Here is a 16,170-nt window from a genome sequence, read left to right on the forward strand (position 1 = left end):
GCGGGTCTCGGCGGCTACACTGCCTCGGGTGGGCCGCCTCCGTCTTGCTCCCTGGAGGAGCGGAGTGTTCGGCCCCATCGACACGAGTCTGCCGTCTCGTTTCGCGACTTTCTTGCCCTTCGGGCGGGTCCCTTTCCACCCACCGCTTCCCGGGACCCAGTCGCGTGCCACCCATATTTCGAGATGGTGTTTCTCGCACGCACTTTCGCTTCCACAGTTTGCTCAACTCACACCAAATGCCGATCCGGCTGCCTACTTCAGCCAACGGGTGGAGCCCGGCGCGCCGTACTCGCGCGGCACTCCAAAATCCACCAGGCCAGTGCCAAGGACCACTTTCGGCGCCGGAGCCGCGACCAAGTCTACTCGAGGCGGAAGTAAGGGACGTCCAAGTCCCTCGTCCGTCCTCTTTCGACCAGTGGCGCGGCACCTTCCCAAAGCGCGCTGACCCGCTAATCGCGGCGAGCGCGACGTGGCAAAGCCGCGGTTCCCTTCTCGGTACTGCGCAGCAAGCGCCGCCTTTCCCTCGGCGGCGGGCGAAAAGCCTGCCAACGTCGGCGCCTCTATCCGCGATCTCGCACCGAGTCGAGGTGGCGTGGTCGAGACCCGGCCGGCGCTGCTACATCCTATCGGTTGCACACAACACGGCCCGGAGGGTGGGACGGCGGAGCGTACGATTCCCCTTCAGAGTACTACGCAGCCGCACCGTCACATCGCCGTGCCTTGACCGGCCGCGCATTACCGCGAACCGGCGCCGTATACCTCGCCTCGCCTGCAAGAACCGGCCGGTAGCCTCCGGCTCTCCCAAGAGCGCGGTGGCATTTGCCGTGGAGGGCGGGATTTCTGGGCCGCTGTGCGGCCGAGCCATCGCATCGCCAAGTTCCATGACCGACCGCCGACGCGTTCGCCGGTCCTCTCGTACTTGGCGGCGTCGCGCAATTGTCGGGCCTCGTTCTTGCGCGCTCGAACAGACGGGAGGGCACTCGGCCGCGCTTCCCTTTCGGCAACGCGCGGCTTCGCCTTCGACCGACGTGACCGACCGTTCGCGCTCCGCCTTTCCTCCCGTACTTGGCGGTCCCGCAACGGCCGGAGAGGCACGTCCGAGCGCTTCGAGCCACGGTGCAGTGGCGGGTCGAAAGCCGACCCAGATGTGCGTTACGCCGTTTATACCCGCTTTCGCCACCTGGCCGACCGTCCAAGGTCGCGGTGTTGGCGTCCGCTGGGCGCAACAATTTGTCACGGGGTGCCGCTCCACATTCAGGCAGCCCCGTGGGGAAAAGCCACCCCCGCGTACAAACGGGGGCGGCGGCAGAAAGTGTCGGGCGCAGACGCAACTGCGGCGCTCACCCTTCACGATCCGGTAATGATCCTTCCGCAGGTTCACCTACGGAAACCTTGTTACGACTTTTACTTCCTCTAAATGATCAATTTGGTCATCTTTCCAACAGACCGGCGCAACCGAAAGGCCGCGCCGGACATCGGTCCGAAGACCTCACTAAATCATTCAATCGGTAGTAGCGACGGGCGGTGTGTACAAAGGGCAGGGACGTAATCAACGCGAGCTTATGACTCGCGCTTACTGGGAATTCCTCGTTCAAGGGGAACAATTGCAAGCCCCTATCCCAATCACGAAAGAAGTTCCACGGGTTACCCAGTCTTTTCAGACAGGGATAAAGACACGCTGCTTCCTTCAGTGTAGCGCGCGTGCGGCCCCGGACATCTAAGGGCATCACAGACCTGTTATTGCTCTGTTTCGTGCGGCTAGGAGCCGCTTGTCCCTCTAAGAAGGTTGTAAGGTGCTGGGAACCCCGCACCTATTTAATAGGCTAGAGTCTCGTTCGTTATCGGAATTAACCAGACAAATCGCTCCACCAACTAAGAACGGCCATGCACCACCATCCACCGAATCAAGAAAGAGCTCTCAATCTGTCAATCCTCCCAGTGTCCGGGCCGGGTAAGTTTTCCCGTGTTGAGTCAAATTAAGCCGCAGGCTCCACTCCTGGTGGTGCCCTTCCGTCAATTCCTTTAAGTTTCAGCTTTGCAACCATACTTCCCCCGGAACCCAAATACTTTGGTTTCCCGGAAGCTGCCCGCCGAGTCATTTGAGTAACTCAGGCGGATCGCTGGTTGGCATCGTTTATGGTCAGAACTAGGGCGGTATCTGATCGCCTTCGAACCTCTGACTTTCGTTCTTGATCAATGAAAACATTCTTGGCAAATGCTTTCGCAGTAGTTCGTCTTGCGACGGTCCAAGAATTTCACCTCTAGCGCCGCAATACGAATGCCCCCGTCCGTCCCTCTTAATCATTACCTCGTATTCCAAAAACCAACAGAACAGAAACGAGGTCTTGTTCTATTATTCCATGCAAGTTTATTCAGGCGACTCGCCTGCATTGAGCACTCTAATTTTTTCAAAGTAAAAGCACCGGCCATCTCGAGGCACACAATGAAGTGCACCAAGAAAGAACCGGTATGATGTTCAGTCCGAGCCGTCGCATCGGGTAGATGCACTACTCGTCTGGAACTGAGATCCAACTACGAGCTTTTTAACCGCAGCAGCTTTAGTATACGCTATTGGAGCTGGAATTACCGGGACTGGCTCCAGACTTGCCCTCCAATTGATCCTCGTTAAAGGATTTAGAGTGTACTCATTTCAATTACGGGGCCTCAAAAGAGTCCCGTATTGTTATTTTTCGTCACTACCTCCCCGTGCCGGGAGTGGGTAATTTACGCGCCTGCTGCCTTCCTTGGATGTGGTAGCCGTTTCTCAGGCTCCCTCTCCGGAATCGAACCCTGATTCTCCGTTACCCGTAACAACCATGGTAAGCAAGTAACCTACCATCGAAAGTTGATAAGGCAGACACTTGAAAGAAACGTCGCCGGCTCGTGTCCATGCGATCAGCACAAAGTTATCCAGAGTCACCACACAATACGGGCCGAAACCCGACCGATCTTGGTCTAATAAAAGCACCCGTTACCCAAAGGGCTCCAGGCTCACTGCATGTATTAGCTCTAGAATTGCCACAGTTATCCAAGTAGGAAGAAACGATCTAAGGAACCATAACTGATTTAATGAGCCATTCGCGGTTTCGCCTTATTTCGGCATGTACTTAGACATGCATGGCTTAATCTTTGAGACAAGCATATGATTACTGGCAGGATCAACCAGGTAATCGTTCGACTGCGCGTCCGTCCTCGCCGGTGGCGGGCCGGACGCAGCCTTTGCGTTGCGGAGGCCACCTTCAGGCGCCCCAACACGCTCGTTTTCGCAAAGGGTAGCACTTTGCACTCCGAGATGACGGCGTTCGAGCTCGCAGCAGCCTCCTCCCCGCAGGGTAGAATGTGGCCGCGCGGCAAGAAGCGCGTTCATGCTCGCGTATTCGTTGCATCGACTCGGTCACGCCACGCGGGTTGCCCAAGCCCGCGGCACCGTCGGACCGGTCGGCACTAGCAACGTAGCCGAGACGGCAAAGCCGCCAGATGACGGGTCACGCCCGCGTCTTCGGCGCTTTCGCATTTGAATCGCCCGAGGACGATACGGAACACACCTCGATATGTGGAAACAGCTCCGTCCGACAACCAGCCCCTAACGCATCAAGCGGATGAGGCTGCAGACGAGCGCCGTGAGTACCCGTTCGAGCAATACGTGGGACACGCTTGACGAAGCCGAAGCCCGCCGCATATCAGACACCACGGTCGCTTTCGCGCAGCTGCTCTCTGGGACCCCCACATAATAGCAGCGATAAGTACCCAGACCTCCATGGGTCGCATTTTGCCCGTACTCGTAAATTTTTTACCGACGATGCGGTCGAAAACGTGCGGCACCTTGAGCCGACCACGAAGTCTACGTCGGCAGCACGATGCCGAAGTCGTAAAAAACGGGCCCGTACTCGTGAAATTTTCACCGGCGATGTGGTGCGAAAACGTGCGGCACCTCGAGCCGGCCACGAATCGGCTCAACTCTACGTCGGCAGCACGACGCCGAAGTCGTAAACAACGGCCCCGTACTCGTGAAATTTTCACCGGCGATGTGGTGCGAAAACGTGCGCCACCTCGAGTCGGCCACGAATCGCCTCAACTCTACGTCGGCAGCACGACGCCGAAGTCGTAAACAACGGCCCCGTACTCGTGAAATTTTCACCGGCGATGTGGTGCGAAAACGTGCGGCACCTCGAGCCGGCCGCGAATCGCCTCAACTCTACGTCGGCAGCACGACGCCGAAGTCGTAAACAACGGCCCCGTACTCGTGAAATTTTCACCGGCGATGTGGTGCGAAAACGTGCGCCTCCTTGAGCCGGCCACGAATCGGCTCAACTCTACGTCGGCAGCACCATGCCGAAGCCGTAAACAACGGCCCCGTACTCGTGAAATTTTCACCGGGGACGTCGTGCCAAAACGTGCGGCACCTTGAGCCGGCCGCGAATCGGCTCAACTCTACGTCGGCAGCACAATGCCGAAGTCGTAAAGAACGGGCCCGTACTCGTGAAATTTTCACCGGCGATGTCTGAACCCCGGCGACGATCGGCGCATCTCTACGTCGGCAGCACAATGCCGAAGTCGTAAAGAACGGGCCCGTACTCGTGAAATTTTCACCGGCGATGTGGTGCGAAAACGTGCGGCACCTCGAGCCGGCGACGAATCGGCGCATCTCTACATCGGCAGCACCATGCCCAAGTCGTAAACAACGGCCCCGTACTCGTGAAATTTTCCCCGGGGATGTCGTGCGAAAGCGTGCCTGACTTGTCGCCCACGTCGTCGGCCGGCGTCGCCCCGGCTGACGCGGTTCGGGTCTGTCTCGGTGCCCAACGCTAAGAAGGACCATCCATCGCGCAACAGCGCTCAAGTCGCAGCGGCACGCACTGGACAACGTTCCTCGTCGAGTCAGGGGCGCGAAAAAGACGCGCGATGAAGAGCAGCGTGCAGTTCATCCGCGTCTGCCGGGGCCGTACGTGCCCCCTTAAGATAGCAGCGATAAGCACCCAGACCGCCATGGGTCCGCCGTTGTGGCTGTACTCGTGCGACCGCCGCCGGGGAACGTCTCGAAGAACGTGGCTCCCGCGCGCTCCGGCACGCTCGATCTCGTCGCGCGTTCGCCACCGGTCCCCACGCCGAAAATGAGAGCGATCCGAACAGCGGTTCCCCGTTTTTCGGCGCTCGAAATGTCGCCCCGGCTGACGCGGTTGCCGTACTCGTGCGACCGCCGCCGAGGAACGTGTCGAATAAAGCGGCTCCCCCGCGCTCCGGCACGCTCGATCTCGTCGGGCGTCCGCCACCGGTAGCCTCGCCGAAAATGGAAGCGATGCGAACAGCGGTTCCCCGTTTTTCGGCGCTCGAAATGTCGCCCCGGCTGACGGGATTCGGACTTAGTCTCCGGGGGCCGCCGCCCCGGCAGACGCGGTTTCGGACTTCGTCTCTGCGAGTGGCGCGCCGTGTGCCGGGGCGGCCGATGCCCCTTAGAGTAGCAGCGATAAGCGCCCAGACCCCCGTGGGTCGGTCGCCCCGGCCGACGCGGTTGCCGTACTCGTGCGACCGCCGCCGGGGAACGTCTCGAAGAACGCGGCTCCCGCGTGCTCCGGCACGCTCGATCTCGTCGGGCGTGCGCCACCGGTATCCTCGCCGAAAATGGGAGCGATGCGAACAGCGGTTCCGCGTTTTTCGGCGCTCGAAATGGCGCCCCGGCTGACGGGATTCGGACTTAGTCTCCGGGGGCCTCCGCCCCGGCAGACGCGGATTCGGACTTTGTCTCTGCGAGTGGCGCGCCGTGTGCCGGGGCGGCCGATGCCCCTTAGAGTAGCAGCGATAAGCGCCCAGACCCCCGTGGGTCGGTCGCCCCGGCCGACGCGGTTGCCGTACTCGTGCGACCGCCGCCGGGGAACGTCTCCAACAACGCGGCTCCCGCGCGCTCCGGCACGCTCGATCTCGTCGGGCGTGCGCCACCGGTATCCTCGCCGAAAATGGGAGTGATGCGAACAGCGGTTCCCCTTTTATCGGCGCTCGAAATGTCGCCCCGGCCGACGCGGTTGCCGTACTCGTGCGACCGCCGCCGGGGAACGTCTCGAAGAACGCGGCTCCCGCGCGCTCCGGCACGCTCGATCTCGTCGGGCGTGCGCCACCGGTATCCTCGCCGAAAATGGGAGCGATGCGAACAGCGGTTCCCCGTTTTTCGGCGCTCGAAATGTCGCCCCGGCCGACGCGGTTGCCGTACTGGTGCGACCGCCGCCGGGGAACGTCTCCTAGAACGCGGCTCCCGCGCGCTACGGCACGCTCGATCTCGTCGCGCGTGCGCCACCGGTCCCCACACCGAAAATGAGAGGGATCCGAACAGCGGTTCCCCGTTTTTCGGCGCTCGAAATGTCGCCCCGGCTGACGGGATTCGGACTTTGTCTTTGCGAGTGGCGCGCCGTGTGCCGGGGCGGCCGATGCCCCTTAGAGTAGCAGCGATAAGCGCCCAGACCCCCGTGGGTCGGTCGCCCCGGCCGACGCGGTTGCCGTACTCGTGCGACCGCCGCCGGGGAACGTGCCGAAGAAGGCGGCTCCCACGCGTACCGGCACGCTCGATCTCGTTCCGCGTCTTGTTTTTAAATTACGTCTTGTTCTTAAAAACATGATTCATCTGTATTGCTATGATTGTAAGTAATGAGTTTGAAATCTTTGAACTAATTATCCTAACTTGTATTCACTCAAAGAGAAAGATGTATAATTAGGCATTAGCGAATAAACCTTTAGGTAAATGGAGCAATACCGTCATTATAGGAGCAAGGGTAACATGATAAGGGCTCATTAAGTGGAATGAACATGTGGCGCAAATAAATATCGATATTCGCACTCAATAAATTTTGACTAAATTTGCGCTGCATATTGTTTCAGTGCCATAACGAGGTCTTATTATCACCAGCAACCTTAAACCTGATCCATAGCCATGTCTAATGAAGAATTCAAGTACCCCAGGTAAATTAAGCGTGGGTATATAAATGCAGAGTATAAATAATATTCTCTTATAAAGAAATTCAATTCTTCATAACGCGTATTTTTAAATAATACCGAAAAATGAATAGTCTTGATATTGCAATGAAATTTAAGTAATTTGTGTAAGTTGCCGTAAGTTGAAGCTACCTAAGCTGGTAGGGCAGTGAAAAAAAATTTTTTAGGAGCAGTCAGTGTAGAAAGAACTCTTTCCTCAAAACAAACACGTCTTTTTCAACTTACCCAGCCATTTATAGTGCGAAATAATAATATTTTTTTGGAAGGGGGGGGGCGAGGTGATTTTTGTCAAAAATCGCGTTAAAAGTGGTAGTCACGCCAGCCGCGATAAGTGACTAATGTGTGGCTTATTTCAGTAAGGCTTTGGAATTTGCGTTACTGAAGGTTGGAGTTATGCAATGAACTAGGATAAATATTATACAGGAAATATTGAGGAAGTAATGTTAAAAAAGCAGAAAGACGGGGAAAGGGAGCCAATTTAGACTGAACCTGTTTGCGAAATCAGCTGTGCATTCAAAAGTAATCCATCAATTCCTGTTGATCTAGTTTACCTCACAGGTATACGTGTTGTAAACTATCATACAAAATTTCAGTTCGAAGTGCACACAGAGAAAAAAGATATGAAAGATTAGCGTCACATGATTTGCAGCAAATTCTTATTTTGAGAAAAACGCAACGAAAGATCTCGGAGCTTGCGAGAGGTGTGCGTGCCCCATGTGGCCGTTTTTAGAGATTTAAAAACAATTCGGAACACAAAGTTATATTCAATGACATCCTCTTATGTAACAGTCAAAGTAAAATGTATAAAGTATTGTGAATATCGTTAATATAGAGGAAACGACACTTCCGAAAAAAAAAGCACAATGTGTTTTCGGTTTCGCTATGTGAGCATGGGGTATGGAAAACTTGCTGAAACTTGCAAACTCATGACCGATAGGAGGATAATTTTTGCCGCAACATAGTTTCGAGTGTTTGGGCGGGCACAAAAAACAAAACAAAAAAAAAACTAAAAATCCAACTCGTGAGAAAAATTCGTCTTTTGAAGGTGGCCTACCACCTAATGAAATATGGATTTAAGTTTGACTTAGTCTTTCAATTCCAGAAAGGGATTTATTTTTACGCATCTCCAAAATTTGCATACTCAACACCGCAATACTGTCTGGATGTAAATTACTTATTTTTTCATCAATTATTTGCATTAGATATCCTCAACCAACGCTTAGTTTACTTAGCGGCGTTCTTATCGTGAACTTTTTAATTTGTTGATTGATTTGCCATCGTTTCAATATTAATAATAATAATAAGAAGAATCCTTATCAATTTTAGGGGGAATATTTATTATTTTTATATACACAGTTATGTACGTGCGAATGGAAAAAAAAGGGTTTTAATAAAAAAACTTGAGAGTCATTTTGGAAATATTTTAATTGTAGTATCCTACGAAATGTTGATAACGAAATTGTCATTGGTTAACAAAATTTGCCAGGTGAGTTGTGTTGAAATATTTCTAATAATTTCATTTTCAGTATTTTATTTTTATTGCTTATTTCAAATTTTTAAGGTGAACATCACGCACCAATTGATCCTCTCATTATACATTTCTCAAAATTAATGTATTCGTCCGCTAAAAGGCTCACCTGCTCCTCGTAGTAGCGTTTCAAATGTGAAATTCCGGATCCTTATTAGGAGGTTGTTTATTCGCTCAAATTAACACAGGTTCGTTTTTGGCAATGCATTTTTCGAGTGACGTTTTAACGGCCTTTTGAGTAAGCTCGCGCATTGGACGGGACGCTAGATATCGATGATAAATTAGTTCAATCAAATCATGCTAATGGGGCGTCCCTTTTCAACGCGTCAGTGTTAAAGAGCTCGCTTGTCAGAAGTTCCGGCGTCTGCGTCGTTGCTGGTGAGCGAAAAATCGTCATCTTGCCCGTGACCGAAAAATCGAGAAAGGCGCAAATAAAATAAACAATAAAAGTCTTAGGGTTCGAGTGAGAATCGAACCCAGGCCGCCTGCGTTGCAAGCGGGTGTTCCACCACGTAGCCACGCTATTTCTTGAAACTACTTCGGAAATAAAAGACACCGTGAATTATCCATAAAGATGCTAGTAAAATAAATAAATAAAAAATCTGAGGGTCCGAGTGAGAATCGAACCGAGGCCGTCTGCGTGGCAAGCAGGTGTTCTACCACTGAGCAACGCTCCTTGCTGAAAGTGCTCGCGCCAGGCGCCACCAGTACGTCCATCTAGCACGTGGAATTTACTACTCATCTTGTTTTTTTCTTCGAAACTCTATGAACATCGAGAGTTTTAATTGAAATTGCGTAAATAGCAAAGGCTTTCTAAGGCTGCCTTGAGGCCAATTATCAATTTTAAGGGCAAAATGTTTTTACAAATTTAATTTCAGCCCTTCCTTATGTTCGAGTTTCGTTAACTTATAGAGTCTGAGGGGGATTTTCAGTGGACCACTTTATCTGCATGTTCCCCACTATTAGCTTCCACTTAGGCAATAAACTTTAACATTATCTCAGTCAGAAGGGCACCAAAGTTAGGGCATTGTTGTGATTTAAAAAGGCCTAGATGGTTACAGCTTAGATGGTTCCTTGCGGGAAAGGCCAAATGAACAGTTTGCTGAGGAATTGCCGAACCACATTTCGTGATGCTTTAAAGATGCCTTGTATGTCGAGTATCACGCATTGTAACTCGTGTCCCCTCTTCTGCTTTGTATGATTCAATGTCTTGTATGCTTGTAGTTTTATTTGAAAACTAACCCACTCCTAGTTTATTGCTAACTAACCCACTCCTGCTATGTCTCGTTCTATCGAGGTAGCAGTATGTGTAAATAAATTAAATAAATAAATAAATAAATGCGTCGCGGGCTCGCATGACCTGCGTGGCTCTGTGGTAGAATACTGGGCTGCCACGCCGCGGTCCCGGGTTCAAATCCCCCTCGATCGCGGCTAACCTTTTGCGCACCTTTTCTTTTTTTTTCTGCCGATTTGTCCGCGATAGCTGACACGGATATCGGCGGCTGACTGCTAATCCCCCAACGTGGGCTCCGCTGTCGCGGTCCCGTGACAGCTCTCGCCGCAAAAAAAAAGAAAAAAGGAAAAAGCAATATTTCCCGTTCAACCGCTGACGGAACTGACGCACTGCGCTCTAGGGCCTCCGGTTACGTGCCCTCGAAGATGGGCGTGCGCGGCTGATACTGCCATCTCGAAGGCCATTGACTGCGCCTTTGTTGTTTCTTTTGCTGTCCATAGGCGGCGCTACGTGCAAATTTCAGATATACAGGCCTTTCGGCTGCACGGCTTTCCATTTTCCGCGTCACAAAACTACAATTTAGACGCGAAACCCGTCTTGGGGAGCGTAACTTCTCGTTATTCCCGTGACGGAAATTGCGCAACCTATCACCTCGGGCGCTTAACGCGAATCTTTGCCAGATGCGTCTCGGGCTCGCATGACCTGCGTGGCTCTGTGGTAGAATACTGGGCTGCCACGCCGCGGTCCCGGGTTCAAATCCCCCTCGATCGCGGCTAACCTTTTGCGCACCTTTTTTTTTTTTTTTCTGTCGATTTGTCCGCGATAGCTGATACGGACATCGGCGGCTGACTGCTAATCCACCAACATGGGCTCTCGCCGCAAAAAAAAAAAAGCAATATGTTCTTTTTTTTAACTGTTGTGCCTGCTAACTGCTAACTGTTGTGCCTGCGCGCTTTGTAGTTGGCGTGCCTTTAAACGAGGCACTCGGATGATTCACATGCTTCACAATATCACGCGTCAACGACGCTCCTTGTACTACACGACGTTCGTGTGAGCAAGGGCGTGGCTCTGCGGTAGAACACCTGCTTGCCACGCCGTAGTCCTCGGTTCGATTCCCACTCGGACGTTTTTTTATGTGTTTGTTTTTTTGTTTATTTTTTTTTCTTGTCTTCTTTTTTTTCTTGACAGATGTCTGCAGTTCAAAAGAAAAGGACATTCCAGTTAATGACTCCCTCGAACGCTTTGGAAAACACTGGCCGCATAGCTGGGTGGTTGGCCATTTCCGCTCGATTACCTCCTTTGTGTATTGCACTAATAATGAGACTATTCCAATATAACTAAGAAAGGTGTTGTAGGGCCCCTTTGAATTTTTATATATACTAAAGGTGGTGTCGTTCTAGCTCGTGTCACGCAGTTCAAGGTGGTAGGCCACTCAAAAAAAAAAATTCTTTTTTTTTCAGGAGCAGCCAGCGTTGAAATGACTTTTTGTTCAAAACAAGCATGTCTTATTCAGCTTACCCAGCCATTTGTAGTTCAGTATCTTTGCCAACAATTGCATTAAAAGTGGCAGTCACGCCAGCCCTGATAAGTGACAGTTGGGTGGCCTAAGTCAGTAAAGCTTTGACATTTGCGTAACTAACGGTTGCAGCTATGCAATGAACTGGGATAAATATTATGCAGCAAGAATCGAAGAAGTAATGTTTAAAAAAAAAAAAACAGAAAGACGGCGCAAAAAGAGCCAATTTACACTGAACCTGTTCGTAAAAAAATAGCCGTGAAATTAAAACTATTCCGTCACTTTCGTTTATTCTAGTTCACTGCATGCATATACGTGTCGTAAACCATTATACAAAATTTCCGTTCGAAGTACACACTGAGGAAAAAGTAATGAAATTTGGCGTCACACGTCTTGGAGGAAATTGTTATTCTGAGAAAAACGCGAACAACGATTTCAGAGCTTGCAAGAGATGCGCCGTTTTTAGGCATTCAAAAACAATTAAAAACGCAGAGTTACGTTTAAAACACGACGTGGTTTTGGTTTCGCTATACGAGCATGGGGTATGGAAAACTTGCTGTAACTCGAAAGCTAATGACGATAGGAGGATGGTTTTTGTTGCTACACATTTCTCAATGTTCAGGCGTGCACCGAAAAAAAAAGAAAGAAAGAAAGCTCGACATCGACCTCGTGAAAAAAACTCGACTTCTGAAGGTGGCCCTTAAACACCTTGGTTAAACACCGCTGAAAACAAATTTGAAATGGCACACGCGCGTCGAAACAATCTCCAACAAGGCTCTTCGAAGACATTCGTATCTCCGATGCACTTTCAGCAACTCCACAAAGAAGAAATGCAAATTGACAGCGTACAAGACCATGCGTCGGTTGTTTGTTCACCCCACCGCGTGGCTATGTTAGAATCTGTTCAAAAAGAAAAAGACCTAGAAGGCTAAAAGCAACATTCGCCTTTAGGTACAAACCACCATATGATATCCTCTTCTCTCGCACACATTACGGCACACAATGCCAGACATAGATTCGTTAACACTACCGAAGCAAGAAACACTCGATCGCTGCGTTGCCAAAAAAAAAAGAAAGGCATTCGTATCCTAAATAGGTTTTCCTCATTCAATGTCCGATTATTAGGCTTGTGCGAATATTCGAACGAACATTAGAGTAGTCCAATTCGCTTCGAAAGTAATTTAAATTCTAGGAAATTTCGAAGTGTTCGAAACGAACGAATAGACATATAAACCGCATGTAACCCCCTGTAAAGGTGGTTTCGCTGCAGTGGAGGTGTGCTATACCGTGAATACACCTTTCCAGGAGAAATCCTCACTGCGGCAAAGCCCCACTTCAGTGTTAAATTAAGATACAGTAAACCAGCGTTCATTCAAAGTCACTGGGACTGTGAGAAATCTATTTGAGCGGGTTTTCCAGTTACCCAAACATACAAGAAGCGGCATGCAAGGAACGTTGAATTCACATTGCAGAATACGGGGCTGCAGAAATCCTTCTAAATATGCGGGATTCTGAAGTTACCCTCACATCAATTGATCATTTTGTTTTTAAGTTTAGAAGCCGGATGTACTGGCTTATATGCTCTATGTGTACAAAATTTGACAAGGTAACATATTTTACAGGTTATCACTTGCACTCTACCAAAAGTCAAATGAGCGGGTGCCAAACGCTGTGAAAGGCCCCGTGAAAATCCAGTGACATGAGCACCGCTGGCATGCATTGCGCCTTCAGGTTTAAAAAATGCGTCTTCAACTCGTGTAGCGCGAGAAGGGAGCTACGCCCTTTGGTGAAGCCAAACTGGCGCGGATGAGGTCACGCTTTAGGAGAAAATGCTGAAGGCGTCCGTTGAGAAGGCGCTCTAGCGTCTTGCCAAAGACCGAGCTGACGCAGATGGGTCGATACGATGACGTGCGCTCAGGAGGGTGACCGGGTTTGTGTATAAAAGACACCCTTGCGGTCCGCCAGCAGCGAGGAAAGTAGCCGAGGTGAAGTGCGGCGTTGAAAACCATTAGGAAAAAGCACGGATGGAATTTGAATAGCGCTTTCATTATGACTGGGGAGATGTGGTCTGGGCCAGGCGCCGACCTATTCGGTGTGTTCCGAAGGACGTCCACCACCTCAGAATAGGTAAAAGGAACGTCCTGATACCGGGAAATGTAAGGCTCAGCAACGAGAGCTCGCGTTGACGCGTGAATGGCCTCATCCGTCATGGGATCATCAACTGCTATCTGCGTGTGCAGCAGCAGAGAAGCCGACTCAAGATGCGTTGACGTCAGTGTGCCGTCTGGAGCAATCAACGAAGGCAGACAGCGAAACTGCCGCAACCTTCCGAAAGCCTCCTTGAAGGGTTCCGAAAAGAATGAACCACGTACGCAAGAAAGTGTGTAACCACGCACATGTACGTCGCGCGCCTCGCGAATGTTATGGCGGAAAGCAGCGAGAGCTGAAGTGTACTGTCGACGAAAGACGACGCGCATCTGAGGGCCTCGTGCACGTTGGAAACGGCGTCGTTTAGCGGCCACGGCCGCGCGTTCGATTGCGAGCGCAGGTGTAAACCACGGCTTACTGGTCGGGTGAGCCCGAACCGGTCGAAGGTGACGAGTATAGAGCCGCGTATATAGGGCGTAGAATCCGGACAACACGAGGTCGAGTGCATCGGAAGACGCGAGGGAGGCGCCGGCCACACGAAAGAACGTCCTCACGGCGCAACGCGTGAAAAAGCTGGAGACGCGCGTAAGATGTTAAACGCTTCTCCTGCGTGGGAGTTTCGCCCACGCGGACCTCGACCAAGCGGTGCTCGGAAAAAGTGGTGTCTTCACCGACGAACCACTCATGGCCGGCAGACATGACTGGAGGCGTGGCAAAAGTGACGTCTATCCAGCTGGCTGAAGAAGGCGTTTCGAACGTGGGTAAGGAAGTAGCGTCGTTCAGCGTTACGAGTTCTGAGCACCGCTGACAACTCATCTAAAATAGGCTCGAGCGACGAATGAGGCGCAGCGTAGGCCGAGACGAAAACGAAGTTAAAAGTCTCCGATTCGCAGAAGATGGCCACGACGTTGGAAGAAACGTGGACTGGGCAAACATCGAATGGAGGGTTGCGAGTGACGATGATGGCCTGAGGGTCTTCTGCGACTGCGTACGCCAGATAACCGTGTGGCAGAGAGGGGAGTCTTCTAGAAGGCCTATAAGGGTCACTAACCGCCGCTAGGCATACATCCCGCGTCTCCATCGAGTCAAAAAACGTTGTAAACGCCCGCTTTGCGTGGTCCAAGTTCAATTGCACAAAACGTACACAAATGGCACCCCCGCTGTCCCCCCTAACGGCCGATGGACTGCCACTACGCGACGCCATAGTTAGTTCGGGCTCGCAGACGTGCTACCCTGTCGAGTAGCAGGGGACAATGAGGGGAACCGGTTGGGTGACCCTCTGCGTCAAGGCCAGCACGTCTACACTCTGCACAAGTGACCGAAGAATCACCGAGTCTTACCGAACAATTGGCGCCCAAATGTCCCTCAGATGCGCAGCGCGTACAAACTGCGTGCGCAGGGTCGTTTCGCACCGGACACGAACTACGTCCGTGACCGTAGGTCGCACAAAACGTGCAGGTGGCAACGTGGAGGTCTTCGGCTACGCGAACAGAAGTCCAGCCCACCGAGATGCACTGCTGCCGCATGATGCGCGTGAATGCGTCAGGGTCGACCTCCACAATTATCGCCGAAGTGCCGGATCGTTCACTGAACGAAGCACTGACTTTACATTTCCCGGGATCGAGTTGGAGATGCGGGTTGCGGTCGGCGACGCGGGCTACGAACTCGTCTGCGGAAACGTCGGGGTCAACGCCCGAAAAACGCATGTGGGGGTTGTGCTTCTCGGGGATCCTCATCGATAAGGCGGCGCAAGTTATTGTGTCATCTGCGATGGCCTGTCGCATGTTGGTGAGTGTAGCGCGCGAGTGTGCAAACACAGTAAGGCCATACCTCGTTTGGCGTAGCGTGACGTCTCGGATGTCGTGGGCGGCCGGGTCGATATTAGCCTTGAGAAGCCTCAGGGAGTCCTGGGCAGGCGTCGAAGTCGGAGCGATGGGCGTCACGAAGGCGACGTGCTCGTGAAGAACCGGGCCTGGTCCCGACGTGAGGCCGGGAGGTCCGGTAGGCGGTGCGGCAGAGGCGGCACCCACTTGGAGTGCCGCCGCGTAGGTCATGGCAGGAGGCGTAGGCGCGGTGGACGGCAGGAGTCCCGCTTGAGGTCCCACAGCAAGACCGTGTTGCGGCTGAGAAGAGGGCCCGGCAGCAGGTGGGAAGGCGGCATCCGCCAGTGCCGTGGTCGTGGTCCTCGACTCCGCCAGGATCGCTCGTCGGTGGAACTCGGCCACCTCTCGGCGCGTCTCGACGAGCTGCCCCTGCAGCGCCATCACAGCACCTCTCTCCGAGGCAGCGTCAACCCGCAGGTCCGAACATAGTTTCACGAGTTCGAAAACGCGAGCCATGATAAAGTGGCGTGCGTTTACGGGAATGCGGTACGCCGTCTCGAGACAATAGACAGATTTAGTTGGGCGTCCGCAACGACGTACGGACGCAGCCTGCCAGCCATTTCCTATGGCAGGCTGCGTCCGTACGTTGTTGCGGACGCCCAACTGAATCTGTCCAGTAGCGGGAGAGTACGTCCTCGATTTGGCACGCGCGCTCCTGCACACGCGTTCCGAGGTCTGACTTGAGGCCCGAAGGAACGGCAGTAGTCTGGGACACGGACGAGATTGCGTCCTCATCGTCTGGTGGCGTAGCGGGTATGTGCCTACCATTTGTTGATGCTACAGTGGGGTCTGGTCTTACGGTGAGGTTTAATCCCTCCTCGCTGTTTTGGTCTGCGATTTCCGATAATAATGCGTTGCCGGTCGGCGAAAACGCAGCGGAAGA

At 52.4% G+C, this 16,170-nt stretch overlaps 1 long non-coding RNA gene and 1 other non-coding gene across 2 annotated transcripts in view; one reads left to right on the plus strand and one right to left on the minus strand.

Annotated features, from left to right (window-relative positions):
• The first annotated feature begins 491 nt into the window (after nucleotides 1-491).
• LOC125757928 (uncharacterized) overlaps nucleotides 492-16,170 on the plus strand; it is a 43,026-nt gene continuing 27,347 nt past the window's right edge. The window contains exon 1 of the long non-coding RNA XR_007415564.1: nucleotides 492-587. This is a non-coding gene — a long non-coding RNA (uncharacterized LOC125757928). The remainder of the gene's footprint in view (nucleotides 588-16,170) is intronic.
• LOC119388476 (small subunit ribosomal RNA) lies at nucleotides 1,359-3,169 on the minus strand. The gene has a single exon (XR_005182757.1). It is a non-coding gene; the product is annotated as a small subunit ribosomal RNA (ribosomal RNA).

Source organism: Rhipicephalus sanguineus, chromosome 3 (assembly GCF_013339695.2).
Source record: "Rhipicephalus sanguineus isolate Rsan-2018 chromosome 3, BIME_Rsan_1.4, whole genome shotgun sequence".
NCBI lineage: Eukaryota > Metazoa > Arthropoda > Arachnida > Ixodida > Ixodidae > Rhipicephalus > Rhipicephalus sanguineus.